Source organism: Rhinolophus ferrumequinum, chromosome 15, assembly GCF_004115265.2.
Source record: "Rhinolophus ferrumequinum isolate MPI-CBG mRhiFer1 chromosome 15, mRhiFer1_v1.p, whole genome shotgun sequence".
NCBI lineage: Eukaryota > Metazoa > Chordata > Mammalia > Chiroptera > Rhinolophidae > Rhinolophus > Rhinolophus ferrumequinum.
In genome coordinates this window covers 1,101,388-1,119,518 of record NC_046298.1, presented here as the reverse complement: position 1 = coordinate 1,119,518, position 18,131 = coordinate 1,101,388, and positions in this window count along the sequence as shown.

Below are 18,131 nucleotides of genomic sequence, written 5' to 3'. Positions count from 1 at the left end.
TAATTGAGAAAAGAAGGTTGTCATTATTTGAACACGCGTTACAATAAGGTGTGGGGGCCAGATGGCGGAGGACAGATAGGCCCACAAAGTTGGAGGAATTGATCACTTAAAAATAACACAAGATCTTAAAGAAACGACTGGCACCGGGCAGGTTAGAGGAGGGATGTGATGAGAGAAAGGGCAGAGTAAAGGCACCGGCAGCGCAGGATGAGCCCACTCGCTGGGGCTGCTGAGGTCACCGGGCGGGAGAGCAAAGCCCCTGGGAGGGGCTCCTGCACGGGCGGGGCGGGGCAGCTGCCCACTTCAGAAGCTATTTCATTTCTAATATGTCCTTGTGTTAAGCCACTCAGCTTTGTGTGGGGCTTTCTGTACCAAGCAGCCCCCACCCCCTCCTTTAGTGGTCTCAAAACTGGGTTGTGAGGAGGCAGGCCAGCAGTCTTGCAAATCAAAGTTTTCTGCTGCTGTCTCTTGAGCTAATTCCGTCTGGAAATTTCAAACCTACTTGCCTTTGGGGGCTTGGGAGGGGTGGCAGGCAGCTTGGGGATTTTCTTTTGGGGGCCTAAAGGGGCAACCCGATCGATGCCCCATCGCCATGGGACGCCCAACGCCCCGTGAGGAGGCTGCGTGGCCACCAGACTCACCCCCACCCCTCTCCCTGCCGCCAGCGGGAAGGTGGGCTCCGCCAGCACTGCCGCCCCAATAGCATTTCTGGGGCACCCAGAAGCCAGAGGAGGACTGCAGTAATGTCAGATCCTCCCTCCCCCTTCCTTCTTTCTCCGTTTTTTGTTTCCTTCCTCTTTACTAGAATTCCTTCCCTCTTTCCCTTTTACATTTCTTTCTCCTTTTTTAAATCACGACTCCTGCTACCATCTGTAACTTCGCCCATATCCGCGAAGCACAGGGAAGAAAGCAGCGTGTTCCATATGTAGGGCTGCTCAGCGCCTCCGAGCGTCGGGCTGTGGAGCCCCCCCCACCCCAGGACAGCGCAGAAGCTCCCGGTGCCGCCGCCGCCGCCGCCCGCCGCAGGGACGCCGGCCAAGGACCGCGGAGGTGCGGATCACGCCTCTCGGCTCCCTCTCGGCCTCTCTCGCTCCTTGTTTTTCAGCATCTCCCCTCTGCTTCCCTTCTGTACACACACACATTCTGCCCCAAAGTCTCAGACGTGGTGTTGGTGCTTAGACACCGTCATGAATATTCTGAATGGGACTGAAACCGCACAGGCCGCGTCCTACCGCCCCCTCCCCCCACCACCCCGTCCTGGCAGCGCACCCCAAGTCCCTCGCATCCAACGCCTCGGCATCTGGTGACCGATGACGAAAACATGCACAGAGCCACCCAGTCCTGTGCAGCCGGAAGTGCACGGCCACGGTGGCACTAAACACTGCGTGTGTGCACACGCGTGTGCAGGAGTGTGTGTGTGTGTGGGGGGGGGGGCTGGATCCAAGATGTGCCAAGCTAACAAAATCAAGGCAAAGCTAAGGAGTCCCTCGTACATTCACTCTCATGGTGTTAAAGGCACATTAACCTCCAAAGAGACACACACGGGACAAACCGAAATGTGGCCCTCTGTGCTGAAGGCTCCAAAGAGCTTGAAAACACTCTACAGACAGAAACATGCGGGCAGCAAACATTTCCGGAGAGGAGTCTTGCCAGCAGGATTGATTTGAATTCTCTGCCTGGAGATTTATTTTGCCTCGTCTCCATAAAAGACACCTCCTCCCCCCCACCCCCTCCAGTGGAGGAGGTGGGACAGGCCTCTGCCGCGTGGCTATGTCTTAGTGGAGACTAAAAATGGATGAGAAGTATAGGAGAAATGATCTTCGGCGCTTTCAGAAAGACGGTTTGGAATAGACGAGCCAAGTCCTTTACATGTTCAAAGAAAGAGGGAACAATTTTGTGGAATGGTAAGGCAGTGCAAAGCGAATGTTAAGTAGCTTTTATCCACCCAAAACTAGGCTTATTCAAATGCGCGTCTTGCTTGCTTTAACTAAAGTGAAATTTCTTAAATCCAGCTGTAGCCAACGCGCTGGTGCAGCGGGTGGGGGTGGGGCACCGGGAGCCGGGAGCAGCTTCCCCAGCAGAATTTCGTGTCACTTTCAAAGCAGAGGCACAGCTATTGACTTTTTTTAAAGACAAATTTGGCAGATTTCACATGATCATTACATTTCTCAGGACGGTTAGGATGCGGCATGCATGATTTATTCAGAGCAGGGTCCATTTTTAGCGATATTTAAGTCTCCTATTTGTTATTTAACATGTGTTTAATGTTTTCTGTCCCTGCTGCGCACAGCTGCAAACTGCGATGTTTTGGCAATTTTTGTGACTGGGAGGTGATTTGTGTCTTTGCAGCTCACCTGTCTGTTCTATGGCCTGCTGCTCTGATTTTTTTCCAAACTTTAAGAAATAAGTGATTCTCCGTCGTGACCTCTGCCTCACTTTGCAGGGCAAACACAGACATTGAAAGGACACAACCAACCACAACAAATCTCTGATAGGGTTTTTAGAAAGACGTTGAGGGAGCTGGGATGAACTGGAATTTCAGGAAGTTTATATTAGAACAAAGTTACCCCTCGACTGATTGGATCGAAGCTGGCGATTTGGAAGAAGGTCTGTCCTCGAGTGAGAATGTCTGTTGTGACTGAATGTGATGCCGACAGGATTCTCGAGGACTTATCCAGGTGGGAAGCCATGCCTCATCTGTCACCCACGGAGGGGAGATGCCCACGTCCCTCCCCACCCAGTAGCGGCTGGCCAGACCTTTCTGCAGCAACTGTCACCTTGAGAGGAGGCCCCCTCAGGAGGAAGGACGACTCCTTCCATCACCAGGTCAAAAATGCCCCGCGGCCACTGCAGCACGGCCTTCCCCCACTGCTGCCCAGGTGGACACAGGAAGCCAGCGACCAACACGCCCCTGCAGATAGCAGGGCACCAGGCCTGGACGGCCAGCACTTACTTTCTCCCGCTCTGTTTGGATGTATCGCATGTAAGTAAACAGTCTGTGAGTGTTGATCTGATTCAGGCAAACACGGCGATGGCATCGAATGGCTGCGTGATTTATCGTTTCGAAGCCTAAAGGGTCCTGCTTAATATTGCTTGAGGCATACCAGCCCTCCCCTCCAAGGGCCGGTGGCTGAGAGCTGCGTGGCAGGGGCCTGAGCCCGGCCTCACACTTATCTAGAGCACACTCCCGGCCATGCTGCGGGATTGAATCTTTTCCTCACCATCTCACTGACATGAAAAATATATAATACAGTAAATGATTAATGCAGTTATAAACTATACCTGAGATAAGATTTAAGTATTCATATTTCTATCATGTTAATACAACGCGATAAACCCATGAAGCAAACTTGACCAGGGCATTTGTTATTCTGTCCGGTGTTCAATTATTCTTTGTCCAAATACAATTTAGGGGCTTGCTGTAATGCAGTCACTTGGAGGACGGCATTATGTGTTTCTGGGAGATAATAAGCGGCCTTGATGGTCGGCCTCCAGACGGGCTCCTAAGAGGCCGGGAGATGTGCGGGCGGAGAGCCGAGCGTGGGCCCTGGGCCCGGCATAGCCATCCGGCAAAGGTCGTTTGCCCCAGAATGCCAGGCCCTTGTGTCCCTCTCTTCCCTTTTATAGGAAAGTCTCCTGTAAAGGACACCGAGTTGCCATCGTCAGAGGAAGCTTAACAATAAGCGTGCTGCCCTCCTGCACGGCAGACAGTCTTTCTCCATCACTGTAGGGAAGCCCTTTCCCTGCCGGCTCTAAACAGCCCCGTTCCTCTGTTGTCCAACTTGCTCACACGTGCCAGTGCACCCTTTCCCACCACCTCATTGTTTTTATGCTTCCGATGATGCGGTTTTGATTTTCAAATGCCAGCCATTTGCAGCTTATTCTAACCCGCACGTGTGCGCACACACGAAATTCAGTGATTCTCGTCTCTGCCGATAGCTGGGCGTGGGCCTTCACACTCGGTTGAGAAAAGTCAGGACGGGCAGTGGTCACACACCGGGGTCGCACATCCCAGATCTGTCCCTGATTCGCTGTGAGAGCGCGAACAAGTGGCTTCACCTATGTGTGTGACGTTCAGTCCTCTGTCGACGCCGACGCAGTAGTGCTTCCTACGCCCTGGCGCTGGTGTGTGGCCACCCCAGAATGTGGCCTGTCGTAAGCTCTCGCCAAATGCTCGCCCTTATTGTGTGGCTGTTGTGTCCTGACTTCTCAGGACAGTGAGCTGACACAACAGCAGGCCCAGTGGCAGTGCCCCCCCTGCAGACTGGACAGGAGCGACTGGCGCACAGGCCCCGGCAGCGGCTGCCGCTCTGAGAGGTCCTGCCACCCTTGGCACCCTGCCCACGTTACGCGCAGAGCGCGGACTGTGGTTGGCGCTCAGTAAATACGTTCCCCATCAGAACCCAGTGCCTCTCCTGCGATTGTCGGGTCTGAAACCGGTGCTTTGGGAGTCGTGTTCCTGCATGAGCTGTGACTGACTGTGCGATGCCAGGCAGGGCTGTAACGAGGTGGGTGCTGAGGCCAGCGGTCAGAGCCACAGCCTGACCAGCCACTCGCCTCTCCCTGCAGCTGGCCACCTGCACATCTGTCCTTGTGGGGAGCCCTGCCTTCTCTGCTCAGACCTGGATATGAGCAGAGCTGTGTTTTCCTTCCGTGAGGCTGTTGGGCTATTTCCACAGCGGACTGGCCCTTGCATGGCTGCCTGCTTGGACGGGAGGGTCCTCCATCCCCAAATCGCCCCTGCCCGCTGTCTGCCTTTGAAGCCCCATTAACAAGGAAAGGTGTGTTCTAAGGTAAGATACGTAAAATGATATCACATTTAAAAAGGGTTTATCCACCAAGACTGAGAACAGATTTTCTCTTAAGAATGTTTTCAGCCGGAAAAGAGGAAGTGTATAAATCCCATGAAGGCTGCCACAGACCTGGAACCAGTAAAAATTTGCTTAATGATGAACAAATGGAGGTAGGTGAGGGTGTCTGCAAGGAGGGCCACCAGCGCGCCTGAGACGCCGCTTCGCTGAGACACGCAGAGCGCTTGCCGTAGAGGAGAAGTTCAGGAAAGCTTTGCTAAACTGAAGGAAGAAAAGGAGAGCAAGCATGGAGGCGGCCTGCGCCGACTTCCAAAGCTGGCACAGGTCTCGGAGGCAGCCCACTGCGTGTCCCTGTCCTGACCACGTTGGCTCTGGCTTCAGGACGTGGCCGTGACCTTGTCCCTGCCATCGTCTGGTTCTGGTTCTGACACTGATTCACGGGTCATGACACTTGCATCGTGTCACCACCTCAGGCTCCCAGTAGATGCCTTCTGAGCCTAACCACCCATTGTCCCCGTGGTAATCCCACAGATACGGCTGGGACCACTCTCCAGAGGCCATCTGGACAGACCCCCTTTCCTCCCTCCCCCATTTTTACAGTGAACAATCAACCCAATGTTAAAGGGGGTGACAACCATCACAATATTTTAGCAAATAATATGGATGCAAAAATGTCTCGTGACACAACCATCCTGTCCCCTGGCTCCTGGACTTTCGGGCTTAGCACTGGAAGTCCCATTTCTCAGGAAACTACTTGGCCCTAATCAAACCAGATGGACAGCCACCTTACCCAGCAATACCACTTCTGGCAGTTTGCTCTAAAAAATAATCATAGATGTGTGAAGATTTAGCTGCCAAGCTTTTGCTGAAACATTGCAAATGCGCTAAATATCTAACAATAAGGAAACAGCCGAGAGCCACCATCTCTGCATTAGGCTGCACTGCTGCCATGATAAAGGATGCCTTGAGGGAAATGTGGAGACATGCGGAAGGTGGGAGGGGTATGCAATATAGAAGCCCATATAAATGCAGATTTATGGCAATATACACATTCTACATGGTGCACAGGATGCACACTTCTTAGGCTACTGGAGCCAAACCAGCTGGTTCAGTCCTGGCGTCACCGCTGACAGCTAAGTAATATGCGACATGTTACTTAAATCTGCCACGCCTCGGTTTCCTCATCTGTAAAGGTAGATAACAGCACCTGCCTTGTCAGACAGGAGTGAGAATTTAACGAGTTACTAGAGGCAAAGAGCTTGGAACAAAGATTGGCACATAGTAAACTAACCACAGATGGTGGTGACAGTGATGAAAGTAATGGTGGTGGTAACGGTGGTGCTGGCGGTGGTGGGGATGGTGGTGGTGGGGATGGTGGTGGTGGGGATGGTGGTGGGAATGGCGGTGGTGATGGTGGTGGTGGTGATGGCGGTGGTGCTGGCGGTGGTGGGGATGGTGGTGCTGCTGGTGGTGGTGGTGATGGCGGTGGTGCTGGTAGTGGTGGGAATGGTGGTGCTGCTGGTGGTGGTGGTGGCGGTGGTGCTGGCGGTGGTGGGAATGGCGGTGGTGATGGTGGTGGTGGTGGCGGTGGTGCTGGCGGTGGTGGGAATGGTGGTGGTGGTGCTGGTGGTGGTGGGAATGGTGGTGCTGCTGGTGGTGGTGGTGGCGGTGGTGCTGGCGGTGGTGGGAATGGCGGTGGTGATGGTGGTGGTGGTGGCGGTGGTGCTGGCGGTGGTGGGAATGGTGGTGGTGGTGCTGGCGGTGGTGGGAATGGCGGTGGTGATGGTGGTGGTGGAGGAGGAAGTACTTACTGAGCCTGTGAGACATGCCCAGCTCCAGGCTAGCCCTTGTGACTGCTCATTTCATCTTCACCGAGTTTCCAGAAAGCGGTTTAGAGAGTTGCCAAAGGTCCCGAGCTGGCAAGTGGTGAGCCAGGATTCAAACATGGGCCCTCTGACTCTTACAATCAGTACGAAGAGCCACTGGGTGGCCCTTAGCGAGCCCCTTGGGACCTTGTTGTCTTTACCTGTGCACAAGCCGACTCAGCGCTGGGTGGACATGTACCTATTTGTCAGAACCTCACCTCTTCTGAGACTCATTAGCATTTAGCACAGGCAGCATGTTAACTGAAGAGATGCTGATAACTGAAATTTATACCTCGGGTTGTCAATTGCAATGTCTGTAGAAAGATGCTACCACTATTCTGGACGAAACCAATATTTCACTGTGGACAAAGAAACCACCGAGCCCTTAGGGTGGATGAAGGACTTCTTGGTTAGGAGGTCCCGGTGGTCAGCTCGTGGAGGTCTTTCTGTCGGCACCGAACCCCTGCTGCCCAGAGCTTCTAAATGATTTCAAGAGAAGACCTTTGTCTTCAAAGAATTCATCTCTGAATTCATGGAGAAAAGTTTATTTAACAGTTTCATCAAACAGGAAAGGCAGACCAAACCCTAATATTTTTGGTGTGCTTCAAAGATAGACTGTCAATCATAAAAGTGTTTGAAGATATCAAAATCAAGATTACCAACGTGGAGTTTGAAAAAGCAGCATTTCCATGAACTTGGGCCAAGAGTAATTGAACGTGACGAAAGCATAGATTCAAATTTTGATAAATTTAATTGTGATTTAGAGGAATAAACCAGAATGAAACTGACTGGATAACTGAAAATTTTATTGCAGGATGAAAGCATTTTTGTGTTAATTTAATATAGTGCCACCCCCTCTGCAAACGAAGAAGCTATGGTGTTTCTTACGACTGATGGTGTCATTGAATTCAGGAGAGAAGGTGCGTGCGTGTGTTTGTAAAACAATGTGCTACATTATATTATACATTTGTTAATTATATACAATATATTGTCTCTTACTACATATATATATACATCTCAAAGGATTTATAACAAAAAGTGATCATTATACGTGGGTAGCATTTTAAAGACATTTTCAATTTTTTCCTTGTCTGTTTCATCTGAATTTTCTCCATTATGCTCAATGACAATAACCTATTTTATAATAAGGGAGCTCGCACAGAAGAATGCAAAAATATCTGAAGCCAAGCCTACGTGGTCCAAAGCCGTCTGCTTCCTTGTTTCTGTGCTAAGCCGCACTTGCACGCTCACGAACGCTCTTTCTGTTACGTGCATGCAGCGATGCATCATCAGAATTGCATCTGAAGTCACACCCCTGGCCACTGGGCTGTCAGGGATGAAGATGGGTGTTTCTAAATTCTGGGGGACGGGCTACCTAGTGAGCCGTAGGTAGTGCCTGCATTTTGTTACCCTTGGTGACAGCTGCCAATGTGTGAGTGAATGTGAAATGTCAAGTTCTCTGGCACCATTCCTGGAAGAATCTGTAATTTACTGGCTTCGTCATGTCACTCTCTGAAGCATTGCCGGGGAGACAGGCTGTGACCCACCTCGGATCTTGGCGGAGTTTTCTTTGAGGTCCTCTGAAGGCCACTTTCCCATCAGGGTACTTGGGTGGGGACCATCACACCCATTTTCTCTTGCTCCAGATTTCTCCTGGGAAAGTGAAAGGGGTCTTTGTCAACATCGTGTTTTTATGCCTGTGTTTCTGGGTGAAATCCCATGAAGGCACAAAGCGTGAAGTGGGGGGGTGCTGTTCATTCCCTCCTATTTTAAACCATGATAAAGTGGCAGGAGCCTTTAACAACCAGGAGGAATAGACGACTGGGGCGTGGCAGGAGCGAGCAGAGTGATTCCAGGAAGGCTTTGTATCTGTTGGAGGACTTGCTGGAGGTGCCTGCCAGTTTCCCCTCTCTTTCTGAACACCACTGTAGTCGACGGAGCAACCTAACCCAAGGCAGTGTGTGCTACTCTTTTTTTAATTGCTACAAATGAAATGCATAATTAAATGCCATAAATTAAAAACTGACACACGGATGATCTCACTACCTGATCAAACCAAATAAGTCACCCCGAAATGTGGGGAAGCAGTAAGTTCTTTCACGGGTGAACACACAAACTGCTCGTTGAGGGGCTGCAGCCATACCCAGCACCTGACAGGCTGCCTGCAAACCCCTGCATCTGGGGACAGTCCTCAGTCCCCCACGTGTGTGTTCTGGGGTGTGAGGTGTACAGACAGGACACCCTTGCATTCCAAGCAGTCAGCTCCCAAGCAAAAAGTCCCTGGGTCAGATATGAATGACTGGTCACCTGGTCAAACAACTGGACAGTGAGACGGCAGGATGATGGGGGGGGACACGGGTAGGCTGTGACTGGGCTGTAAGCACGGAGCCTGGGCTTCGTACGCAGCCGCATAGTTCATTTTGCATGACTGACTCAAATAGTAATGTCCAGACTCACCTCATTATTTAATAGACTCTGAAGCATCTCCAGCCCTGATTGTGCTTTTAAATTCTCCTAAACACATACAGCCATGGGACGTGTCCGCTCAGAGGTGCCATCGATACTTCAGCCGGCAGCGCATGGCCAAACTGCTTGACCGCTGGCCCGCTCGATGGGAGAGAGAGACCAGAGCTACCCACCCACCACGACGAACCTCTGAGTGTGCAGAGCTGGTCATGGCTGTCGGTGGGCCGTCACGGGCTACTTCTCGTTTATCCGTCCCCTGTCTGCCCCGTGCCACCATCAGAGATGTCTTTGTAAACATGGGCTGGCAGTGCCACCGTCCCCTTGGAAATGCTCTCTGGCTTTAAATCCAGACATTTTCCTGTGCCTGTCAAGGACTTCCTGACACTGTACCAGAGGTAACGGCCAGGCCCCGGTGCGCTGGCACCCCTGCACAGACCTGCCGCCCCGGCTGGCCAGGGTAGAAACACCGCCCTTGAACTTCAGGGCCCCGCTGGACACGGGCGTAAATGTGGCGCAGTGTCTCTCCTGGCCATCATCCACTCGTCGTGCCCTGTGTCCTGAGTCTCAGCCCACTTGCAGCCGCATTCCGACTGTCTCAGCCCAGGGACACCACCGACAGCAGGGCCAGTCGGTGCGGCTGCTCTTCTCCTGTTTGGTTACCTGGCGAGACGGAACGGCTTGAGGGCCGGGACCCTTTCTGATCTACTCTGGCATCCTGTCGTCGTCCAGCATGTAAATCCTGGAGACTCCAGAGTGTTTGTTGAATTCAAAAAGCTCTGAAGCAATTACCTGGGCAACATAGACAGGACGAGGCTCTCGCTCGTGAGAGCAGCGCCAGGGAACTGAGGCTGCATTCTGATCCGGGAGCAACGCACCTGGGACGTGCCTCCCGTCCCTCACTGCTCACCTGGGCCAGACAGGCGGCAGGAAACCCTAAGTCTGCAGAAACTCAAGGCTGTCAGCCTGTGGCTCTGTCAATCACAGGCTTTCACCAAGGCTGACTCATTAGGGGGGTAAAACAGCATCTAAGAAAATGTTGTCAGAAAGAATCAATCAACTTAAACATTTTAAAGTAAAATGTGCGTCAGTCTCCACGGGAAGGTTTTCAGGCTGCGGGGTATTCGCTCCTGGTCTGCAGCAGGAGCCTGGGAGAGAGGCTGTCCCGAGGCCTGGCTGCCCCTGGGGACGGGCAGGGGCTGAAGGGACAGCAGCCTGGATCCTGAGGGCCCAGGCCCCCTGAAAAGGCTGCACGTCTCCACTCGTAGAAGGGACGACGCTGTTTCATGTTCTTCATGAGTAACGTGCTTCCTGGCTGGCCTTGGAGTGTCTTCTGTTCTTTAAAGGAATGAAGGAGGGGAGCAAGGATGAAAGGAAGGAAGGGAGAGAGGGAGGGGGACCTTCGTTCCTTGTGTTGTGGTGGCGTTATGGGTCTTTTCGGCAGGTGTCACTGGATTCTCCGAGTGGCCCTCCAGGCGAGTTACTGTCATCGTCGTATCTGCTGTTCAGATAGTTATGGGACCTCCTTATGGACATGCAGCCCGGCACAGGTGTCCTTACAACCCACACTGACTTTTATCACATTTTCCCAAAAGGCAAAATGGAAGAAATAAAGACCATTACGGAAATGCTTCCGTTAGCGTGCAGTATCTTTCCAGGCATGATGGGGTGGAACAGACCAACTCTGAAAGCAAGTTTGGGGTGGGAGGTGAGGAGGAAGCGGGGGGAGGATGTGCTGGGACAGGGTGAGGGGGTGTGCCTGCTGTGAACGTGTCACCGGTCCAAAGTCCACGTGCCCGAAGCTTCGAAAGGCCAAACGCAAAGCGTCAGAGAACGGAGTAAGGAAAGGTTAGCTGGCCGAGAAGATGGGAGCCCTACAGGTGCCTCAGACCCATCCTGCTCGCTGGGCCTGGTCGGGGGTTTGGAGGGCTTAGGGGGCAGGCGTGTGCTGGTGGGAGCGTTACTTGGCGGACCTGGGAGCCTGGCGGTTTATGGTAAAGGGGCGTCAGCACTGCTCTTCCTGGACAGCGGACCCTCTGCTTCTGACAGGTTCCGGTCGGTCGTGTGGGTCCTTTGGTTCTGTAGCGGGGGAGAGGGTCGGGGGCAGACTGGTTCCGGGAGCAGCTGGAGGTCACAGTGGTCTCCTATGTGCGCTTCGGCTGCGGGGGCTGTGGTCCTGGTCTGTCATCTGAAAAGCTGCTCAGTGTCTCCTTAGCTGGTTCTGCGATTGCAGACTCAGCCAGCAGGCTTCTCACTGGGCCAACAGCCAAGGAGTCTCCGGAATAGCTTTTCTTGGGTGGAAATTCGTTAATAAATCCAAGATGATGGTAATACTGGGGCTACCAATTTGTGCTGTCGAATCCCCTCCCCTTCTCCCCCGTCCCCACCCCCTCCCATCCAGCAACCCTGTTTTTCCTCTATGTCTCTGAGACTATTTCTGTTTACTTTGCTCATTTATTCAGTTCTTTAGATTCCACATATAAGTGAGATCATATGGTATTTGTCTTTCTCCGACTGACTTATTTCACTTAACATAATGTTCTCTAGGCCCATCTATATTGTTGCAAATGGTAAGGGTTCATGCTTGTTCATGGCTGCGTAATACTCCACTGTGTAAATGTACCACAGTTTCTTAATCCAGTCGTCTACCGATGGGCATTTTGGTTGTTTCCATGTCTTGGCTCTTGTGAATAGCACTGCAATAAACATAGGGGTGCATATATTTTTCGAATTAGCATTTTGTATTTCTCTGTATAGATACCTAAGAGTGGAATTGCTGGGTCATAAGGTAGTTCCATTTTCAATTTTTTGAGATACCTCCATACTGTTTTCCATAGTGGCTGCACCAATCTGCAATCCCACCAACAGTGCACGAGGTTTCCCTTTTCTCCACATCCTCACCAGCACTTGTTCTTTGTTGATTTATTTATGACAGCCATTCTGACTGGGGTGAGGTGGTATCTCATTGTGGTTTTTATTTGCATTTCCCTAATGACTAGTGATGTTGAACATTTTTTCAGATGTCTGCTGGCCATCTGTATGTCCTCTTTAGAGAAATGTCTCTTCATGTCTTCTGCCCACTTTTTAATTAGGTTGTTTGTTTTTTTTAGTGTTGAGTTGTATGTGTTTTTTTATAAATTTTGCATATTAACCCTTTAGCAGATGTATCATTGGCAAATATCATCTCCCACTCAGTAGGATGCTTTTCTGTTTTATTGATGGTTTCCTTTGCTGTGAAAAAAACTTTTTAGTTTGATGTAATCCCACATGTTTATATTGCCATGAGGATATGAAAGACAGTTTGGGGAATATAATTAATAATGTTGTAAAGATTTTGTAGGGTATCTGACGGACACTTGTCTTATTAGGGGGATCACTTCATGGATGGTGTAGGTGCCTGATCACTGCACTGTACACCTGAAGCTGAAGCTGAATAATACTGAATGTCAACTATAATTTCATATATATACTCATGGGAGGTAGAGTACGACACAGGGAATAGAGTTGATGGAATCGGAACAGCTATATACGATATCAGAGGGACAGTAGATTGGGGGAGGGCTTACCACTTTGTGCGGGGTGTAAATGTCTAACTATTGCATTGTTTTGTACACCTGAAACTACTAAAAAAAAATCCAAGAGTAAATTATACTTTGAGGTAAAGGGACAATTTCTTCAAACTGCAGAGTACATACATCCCCATTGACGGAGTGAAAGAACATCCTTGTGTTGGTCCCCTGGGAACTCAGCTCTCTACATGGGAGCCAACCAGCCATGGGGAGAGCTCAGGGGCTTTAGAGGGAAGGCTGCTGTGTCCCTACCCCAGTGGACTCCCTCCAACACCTGCCCTGCCAGCCGCACTCAGCCTCTGGGAATGACGTGGCCTGGGCTTCGTTTGTGCCAAAGCGAACACGCTCGGCAACAAAAAATCCAGCGGGGTCCATATTTCTCAAAATAGGACAGGAGGCCTGGGTCACGGAGTAGTGACAAGAAAGGACAAGGAACGCAGAGGCAGCGACATCAAAGGGCTTAGGGAGGGGACCTGGAGAACCAAACACTAGCCTGACTCTCCTCCTTCTTGTTTCAGTAGTTTCTTCATAGTTTTTCAGGAGACGACCCACTATGTCTTCTAGGCAGTCACTTCTGGGGACGGACATGTAGGCAAGTTGTCCTCTGAGCCACAGAGGCCGGCACGAGCCTCCTCCCCCATCATGCTGCCGTCCCTGAAATGTCCCCTCCCCTCTCGGCACTGCCAGGCTGTCCAAGGACTTCCAAGCCTCGGTGGTTGCTACAGCCTCTCTTGATCTCCTGAGGATGTGACAGGGTCTGTTTGCTTTTGGAAATGGGGACAGTGGTGGTAGCAGGGATGGTCAAATATCTATGATTTTACATTTCAGTTTAAAGTGAATTAAATTTATTTTAATCGTTAATTTTATTTTTTAAAAAATTGCCATCATAGCTAGAAATCCCATTGGTTGTCTTATGTGTCAACACACATGTATGTGCACATGTGCACACACACACACACACACACATACACACACGCATTTCTATTGTACCTGATTCTTTTCTAAGCATCCTGGAGCTCAGAATTGAAAAGGAACTTTACATTACATAAACATCCTTCAAGCCCTTTGTAAAGAAAAGGGTTCCTGCCAAATGGCTACCCTGCATCTACTTGATCACTTCTAATAATGGGAAACTCACTACTTCCAGAAGCAGCATGCTTCCTCTTTCAACAGTGGATTGGTGGATTGTGACGTAACATAAAGACACACTGTCTGTTTGCCCCTAAGAAACATCTACGGAATTCCTTCCCATTCCAGGTACTGGACTAAGCCCCCCACACATAGGATTATCTATTCCAACTATATCAACAGCCTTGCAGGGTAGAAATTATGTTACAGAAGAGGAAACTGAGGCAGAGAGCCATTTAATAAGTGGACCACTGTTAGTAAGTGGTCAGGTTGGGACTTGATCCCAGGTCTGCTGACTTCTAATTCTCACCCTTGAACCTTAATTTGACCTTCTGCCCATTCATCTGTCCTCTTCATAGGACAAAGCAAGTTCTTCTCTCACTGGGTTCTAGTCAGGCTTCTCCAGAGATACAAGCACAGAAAGCACACATATATATGTAAGGGGAGATTTCTTATGGGAACTTGCTCGCGTGGTCACGGAGGCTGAGCAGGCCCGTGGTCGGCCGTCTGCCACCTGCAGACCCAGGAAAGCCAGGTCCTCTATCAGGATCGGTACAGACTCGTTCTCAGGGAGCTAAAGCAGTGTCTAGTTCTGGTAGCAAACGCATGACTGTATCCCCAAGGTGTGGTCTTCCTGGGGACACTCCAGGGTCAGGAAGTGGGGCAGCCGCAGCACCTGTGCCACAGTGGTGTCTGCCCGAGGCTTGGTTCTGGAGACAGGCAAGCACTCCCGGGCCCTTCCGCGGCCTGGCGGGTGCCACACGCCGCAGATGGCTGGGTCCACCGGTGTTTTGCTTGATGCTGCCGAACTGCTTGCAAGACAGTTTCTTTGAGCTTCCTTCCCCCTCCGTGGAGCAGGGGGGTAAGTCAGGGAAAGCTTTTATGTGGCTGCTCGTTTCCAAATGCTCCTCTGTGATTGACAGCTCTGCATTCAGCTCCCCATTATGGCACCTGCAGATAATGAGATATCTTGAAACCGGAATTTCCAGCGCCTGAGCCTGCCAGGAATATTATCATCAGTGTTCTAGCAAGCCATTCCTGCTACACACATGACCTCTACAAATTTGAAATGTCAAAACACAGCCAGGAGCTGAGACCAGGGCCACCCGGTCCAGTGGCTATTGGCTCCGAATGTATAGGAAGGAGGCCTTTATCTCAGGAGAATTATGGATTACCAGAAAATCGTGATCTTTTCATTAACCTATCTGTATTTAGAATGTAGCTAATGCTTGTCTTTTATCATCCGCGGAGCCTGTGTGGGGAGAGAGGGGTGGAGGTCTCAGCATTTCCCCGGTGAGTCTGAGCCTGTGTGGGGCTGAGTCAGGCCGTCAAATCTCTGTGTCCTCAGTGGCAGTTGGGGGCCTTAATTTTGTAGATATTATGACTACTTAGATCTGGTTATGTCGTCAGAGAGGCTCACAGTGGAGGGCACTTGATTCTAAAGCTGGAACGTTCATCTTCTCCCAGTCCCGCTCTGCGATTTCCCTCCCGCTTGGGGCTCTTAGCGCTGGATGGTTAAGAGCCCAGCTCTCTCTGCCGCTCACGAGGGCGGGTGCCCCGTTCGAGGGTGAAGCAGCAGCCCAGGGACTTGCAGGTCATGCAGGGAGACGCTGGGCTGAGCTATGTCATCATCATGAGTGTGGAGAGCAGAGCATGGAGTGACTGATGGGCCATGGAGGCGGGGGAGGTCCAGAGAGCAGGTGACATGAGCTGGCCTCAGGACGGCGGACTTACGGCCGGGCTTGAACTAGATCAGAGTGAGGATCGCGGCGGGTGGGGGGGGCTTACCTATAGATGCGCCTGCGGGGACAAGGTCCCAAAGGCCTGGAGGCATGTAGCACACTCAGGGGACAGCCAGCTTTCCAGTGGGCACCAGAGGGTGTCTGGGCACCACGGGAGGCCCGGCTGGAGTGGTCCCCTCGGCGCTGCTGTGAAAGGCTCAGCACATGGCTGGAGGGATGGGCCTGCCCAAACACCTGGCAGCGTTTTCTACCTGTCTCCTCTCCTCTCTACACATTGTTGTTGAAGCCCTCCCCCACTGTCAACCCACGCTGGGGCTGACCCTGCACTTGGTTTCTCCTTAGAAACTGGGAACCAGTTCTGGCCAAAAAACCAAATTATACTGAGATGTAATTGACATATGATAGTTTTGGGTACAGCATAATGATTCAATATATGTATATATAGCAGGTCCTCGCATAACGTCATCTCATTCAACATTGTTTCTTTATAACGTTGATGAGGAAACAAACAAACAAACAAAAACGTCGATTCCTGGCTGGGCTGCTGTTGGTGTGGCGTCTGCACGGGTTTTCTCTGGGTGCTCCGATTTCCTTCCACATCCCAAAGATGTGCACGTCAGTTGAACTGGCAATGTCTAAACTGCCCCAGTCAGGGAGTGTGGTGGGTGTGGGTGGCCCCGCGATGGCAGGCTGTCCTGTCCGGGGGGGCCCCCTGTGCTCAGCCCCCACACCCCGGAATTGGAAGTGGGTTGGAAGATTATGATGTTAAATTATGATGTTATGTGGTGTTATCCGTCTTTCCTAAATGTCTCTATAGCTCACATTTATTTCCATGTTGAATATTAGACGTGTTTTGGGTCCTCATTTAGAAGTTTGGTGACCTTTTTGTGACCAGAAATACACCACAGAAACTTACTTAGGTCTTGTTTCTATCCATTAGCCAGTGGTAAAATCAGTGTCATTCTGCGTAGTTTTGCTCAAAGCCCCAGTTCCTAAGAACCTACTGGTGACGTTGAGTGAGGACGTCCCTAGTGGGCGATGACATGACAAGGCAGCAGACGCTCCTGTGACACGTCCTCCCGGTCACAGGGGTGGGCTCAGGACGGAGCCAGGTCCAAACTGGGCCAACTAGAACCAGGCCCATGGGTTTGGCTGGTGCTTTCCTGAACCAGGCGTGCTATTTTCACCAGGACCTGAGAACAGGCCAAATGTACGCTTAGCGCTGCTGGTGCTCACCTTGCCACCGCTGGGACAGCTGGGACAGTACCTGCTCGTGCATGATGGTACAATGCGGAGGGACAAAGGACAGAGATGGACACAGAGAGTTTTCATGGCATCATTTGGCCCTGAATTGGCCAGGTCTGAGATTTTACATTCTTAAATTTTACACTGGGAGACAATACTTTTTAAAAAAGGTTTTTATTAAAATACTGTGTTTCCCCCAAAATAAGACCTAGCCAGACAATCAGCTCTAATGCGTCTTTTGGAGCAAAAATTAATATAAGACTCGGTCTCATTTTACTACAAGACTGGGTCTTGTCTTATTTTACTATAAGACTGGGTCTTTAATATAATGTAATATAATATAATATAATATGATATGATATATAATACGAGGTCTTATATTATTTTTTGCTCCAAAAGACACATTAGAGCTGATTGTCCGGCTAGATCTTATTTTTGGGGAAACAAGGTATAGCTAACATACAATATTACATGAGTTTCAGGGATACAGCACAGTTATTCAACCTTAAGGACCTAAAGAAGTGATCACCATAAGTCCAGCAACCAGCTGACACCGTCCCACACTGTCACAATATTATCGACTGTGTTCCCCATGCTGTACATTACATCACCATGACTTATTTCTTTTATACCTGGAAATTTGGACCTTTTATTCCCCTTCACTTTTTCCACCCTTTTAAAATTTGTAAATTACAGTTGACATTCAGTATTATTTTGTATTAATTTCAGGTGTACAGCATAGTGGTTAGACATTTATATAATTTAAGAAGTGACCCCCCCGTGACTAGTCTAGCACCCACCTGGCCCTATACATAGTTATTACCATACCATTAACTATCTTCTCTATGCTTTACTTTACACCCCCATGACTATTTTGTAACTACCAACTTGTACTCCTTAATCCCTTCCCCTTTTTCACCTATACCCCCAAACCCCCTCCCATCTATCACCCCAGCAAATCTAGCACCCATCTGACACCACACATAGTTATTACAATATTATTGACTATTTCCTTATGCTACACCCTACGTCCCCATGACTACTGTCTAACAACCAGTTTGTACTTCTTAATCATTTCCACTTTTTCATCCACACCCTCAAGCCCCCTCCCATCTGACAATCACCAATACATTCTCATATCTGAGCTTGTTTCTGTTTTGTTTGTTTATTTTGTTCTTTAGATTCCACATACTCATATAAGTGGAATCACTTTGCATCTGTCTTTCTCTGTCTGACATACTCTACTCAGTACAATATCCTCCAGGTCCATCCATGTCACCACAGATGGCAAGAACCTGTTCCCTTCCC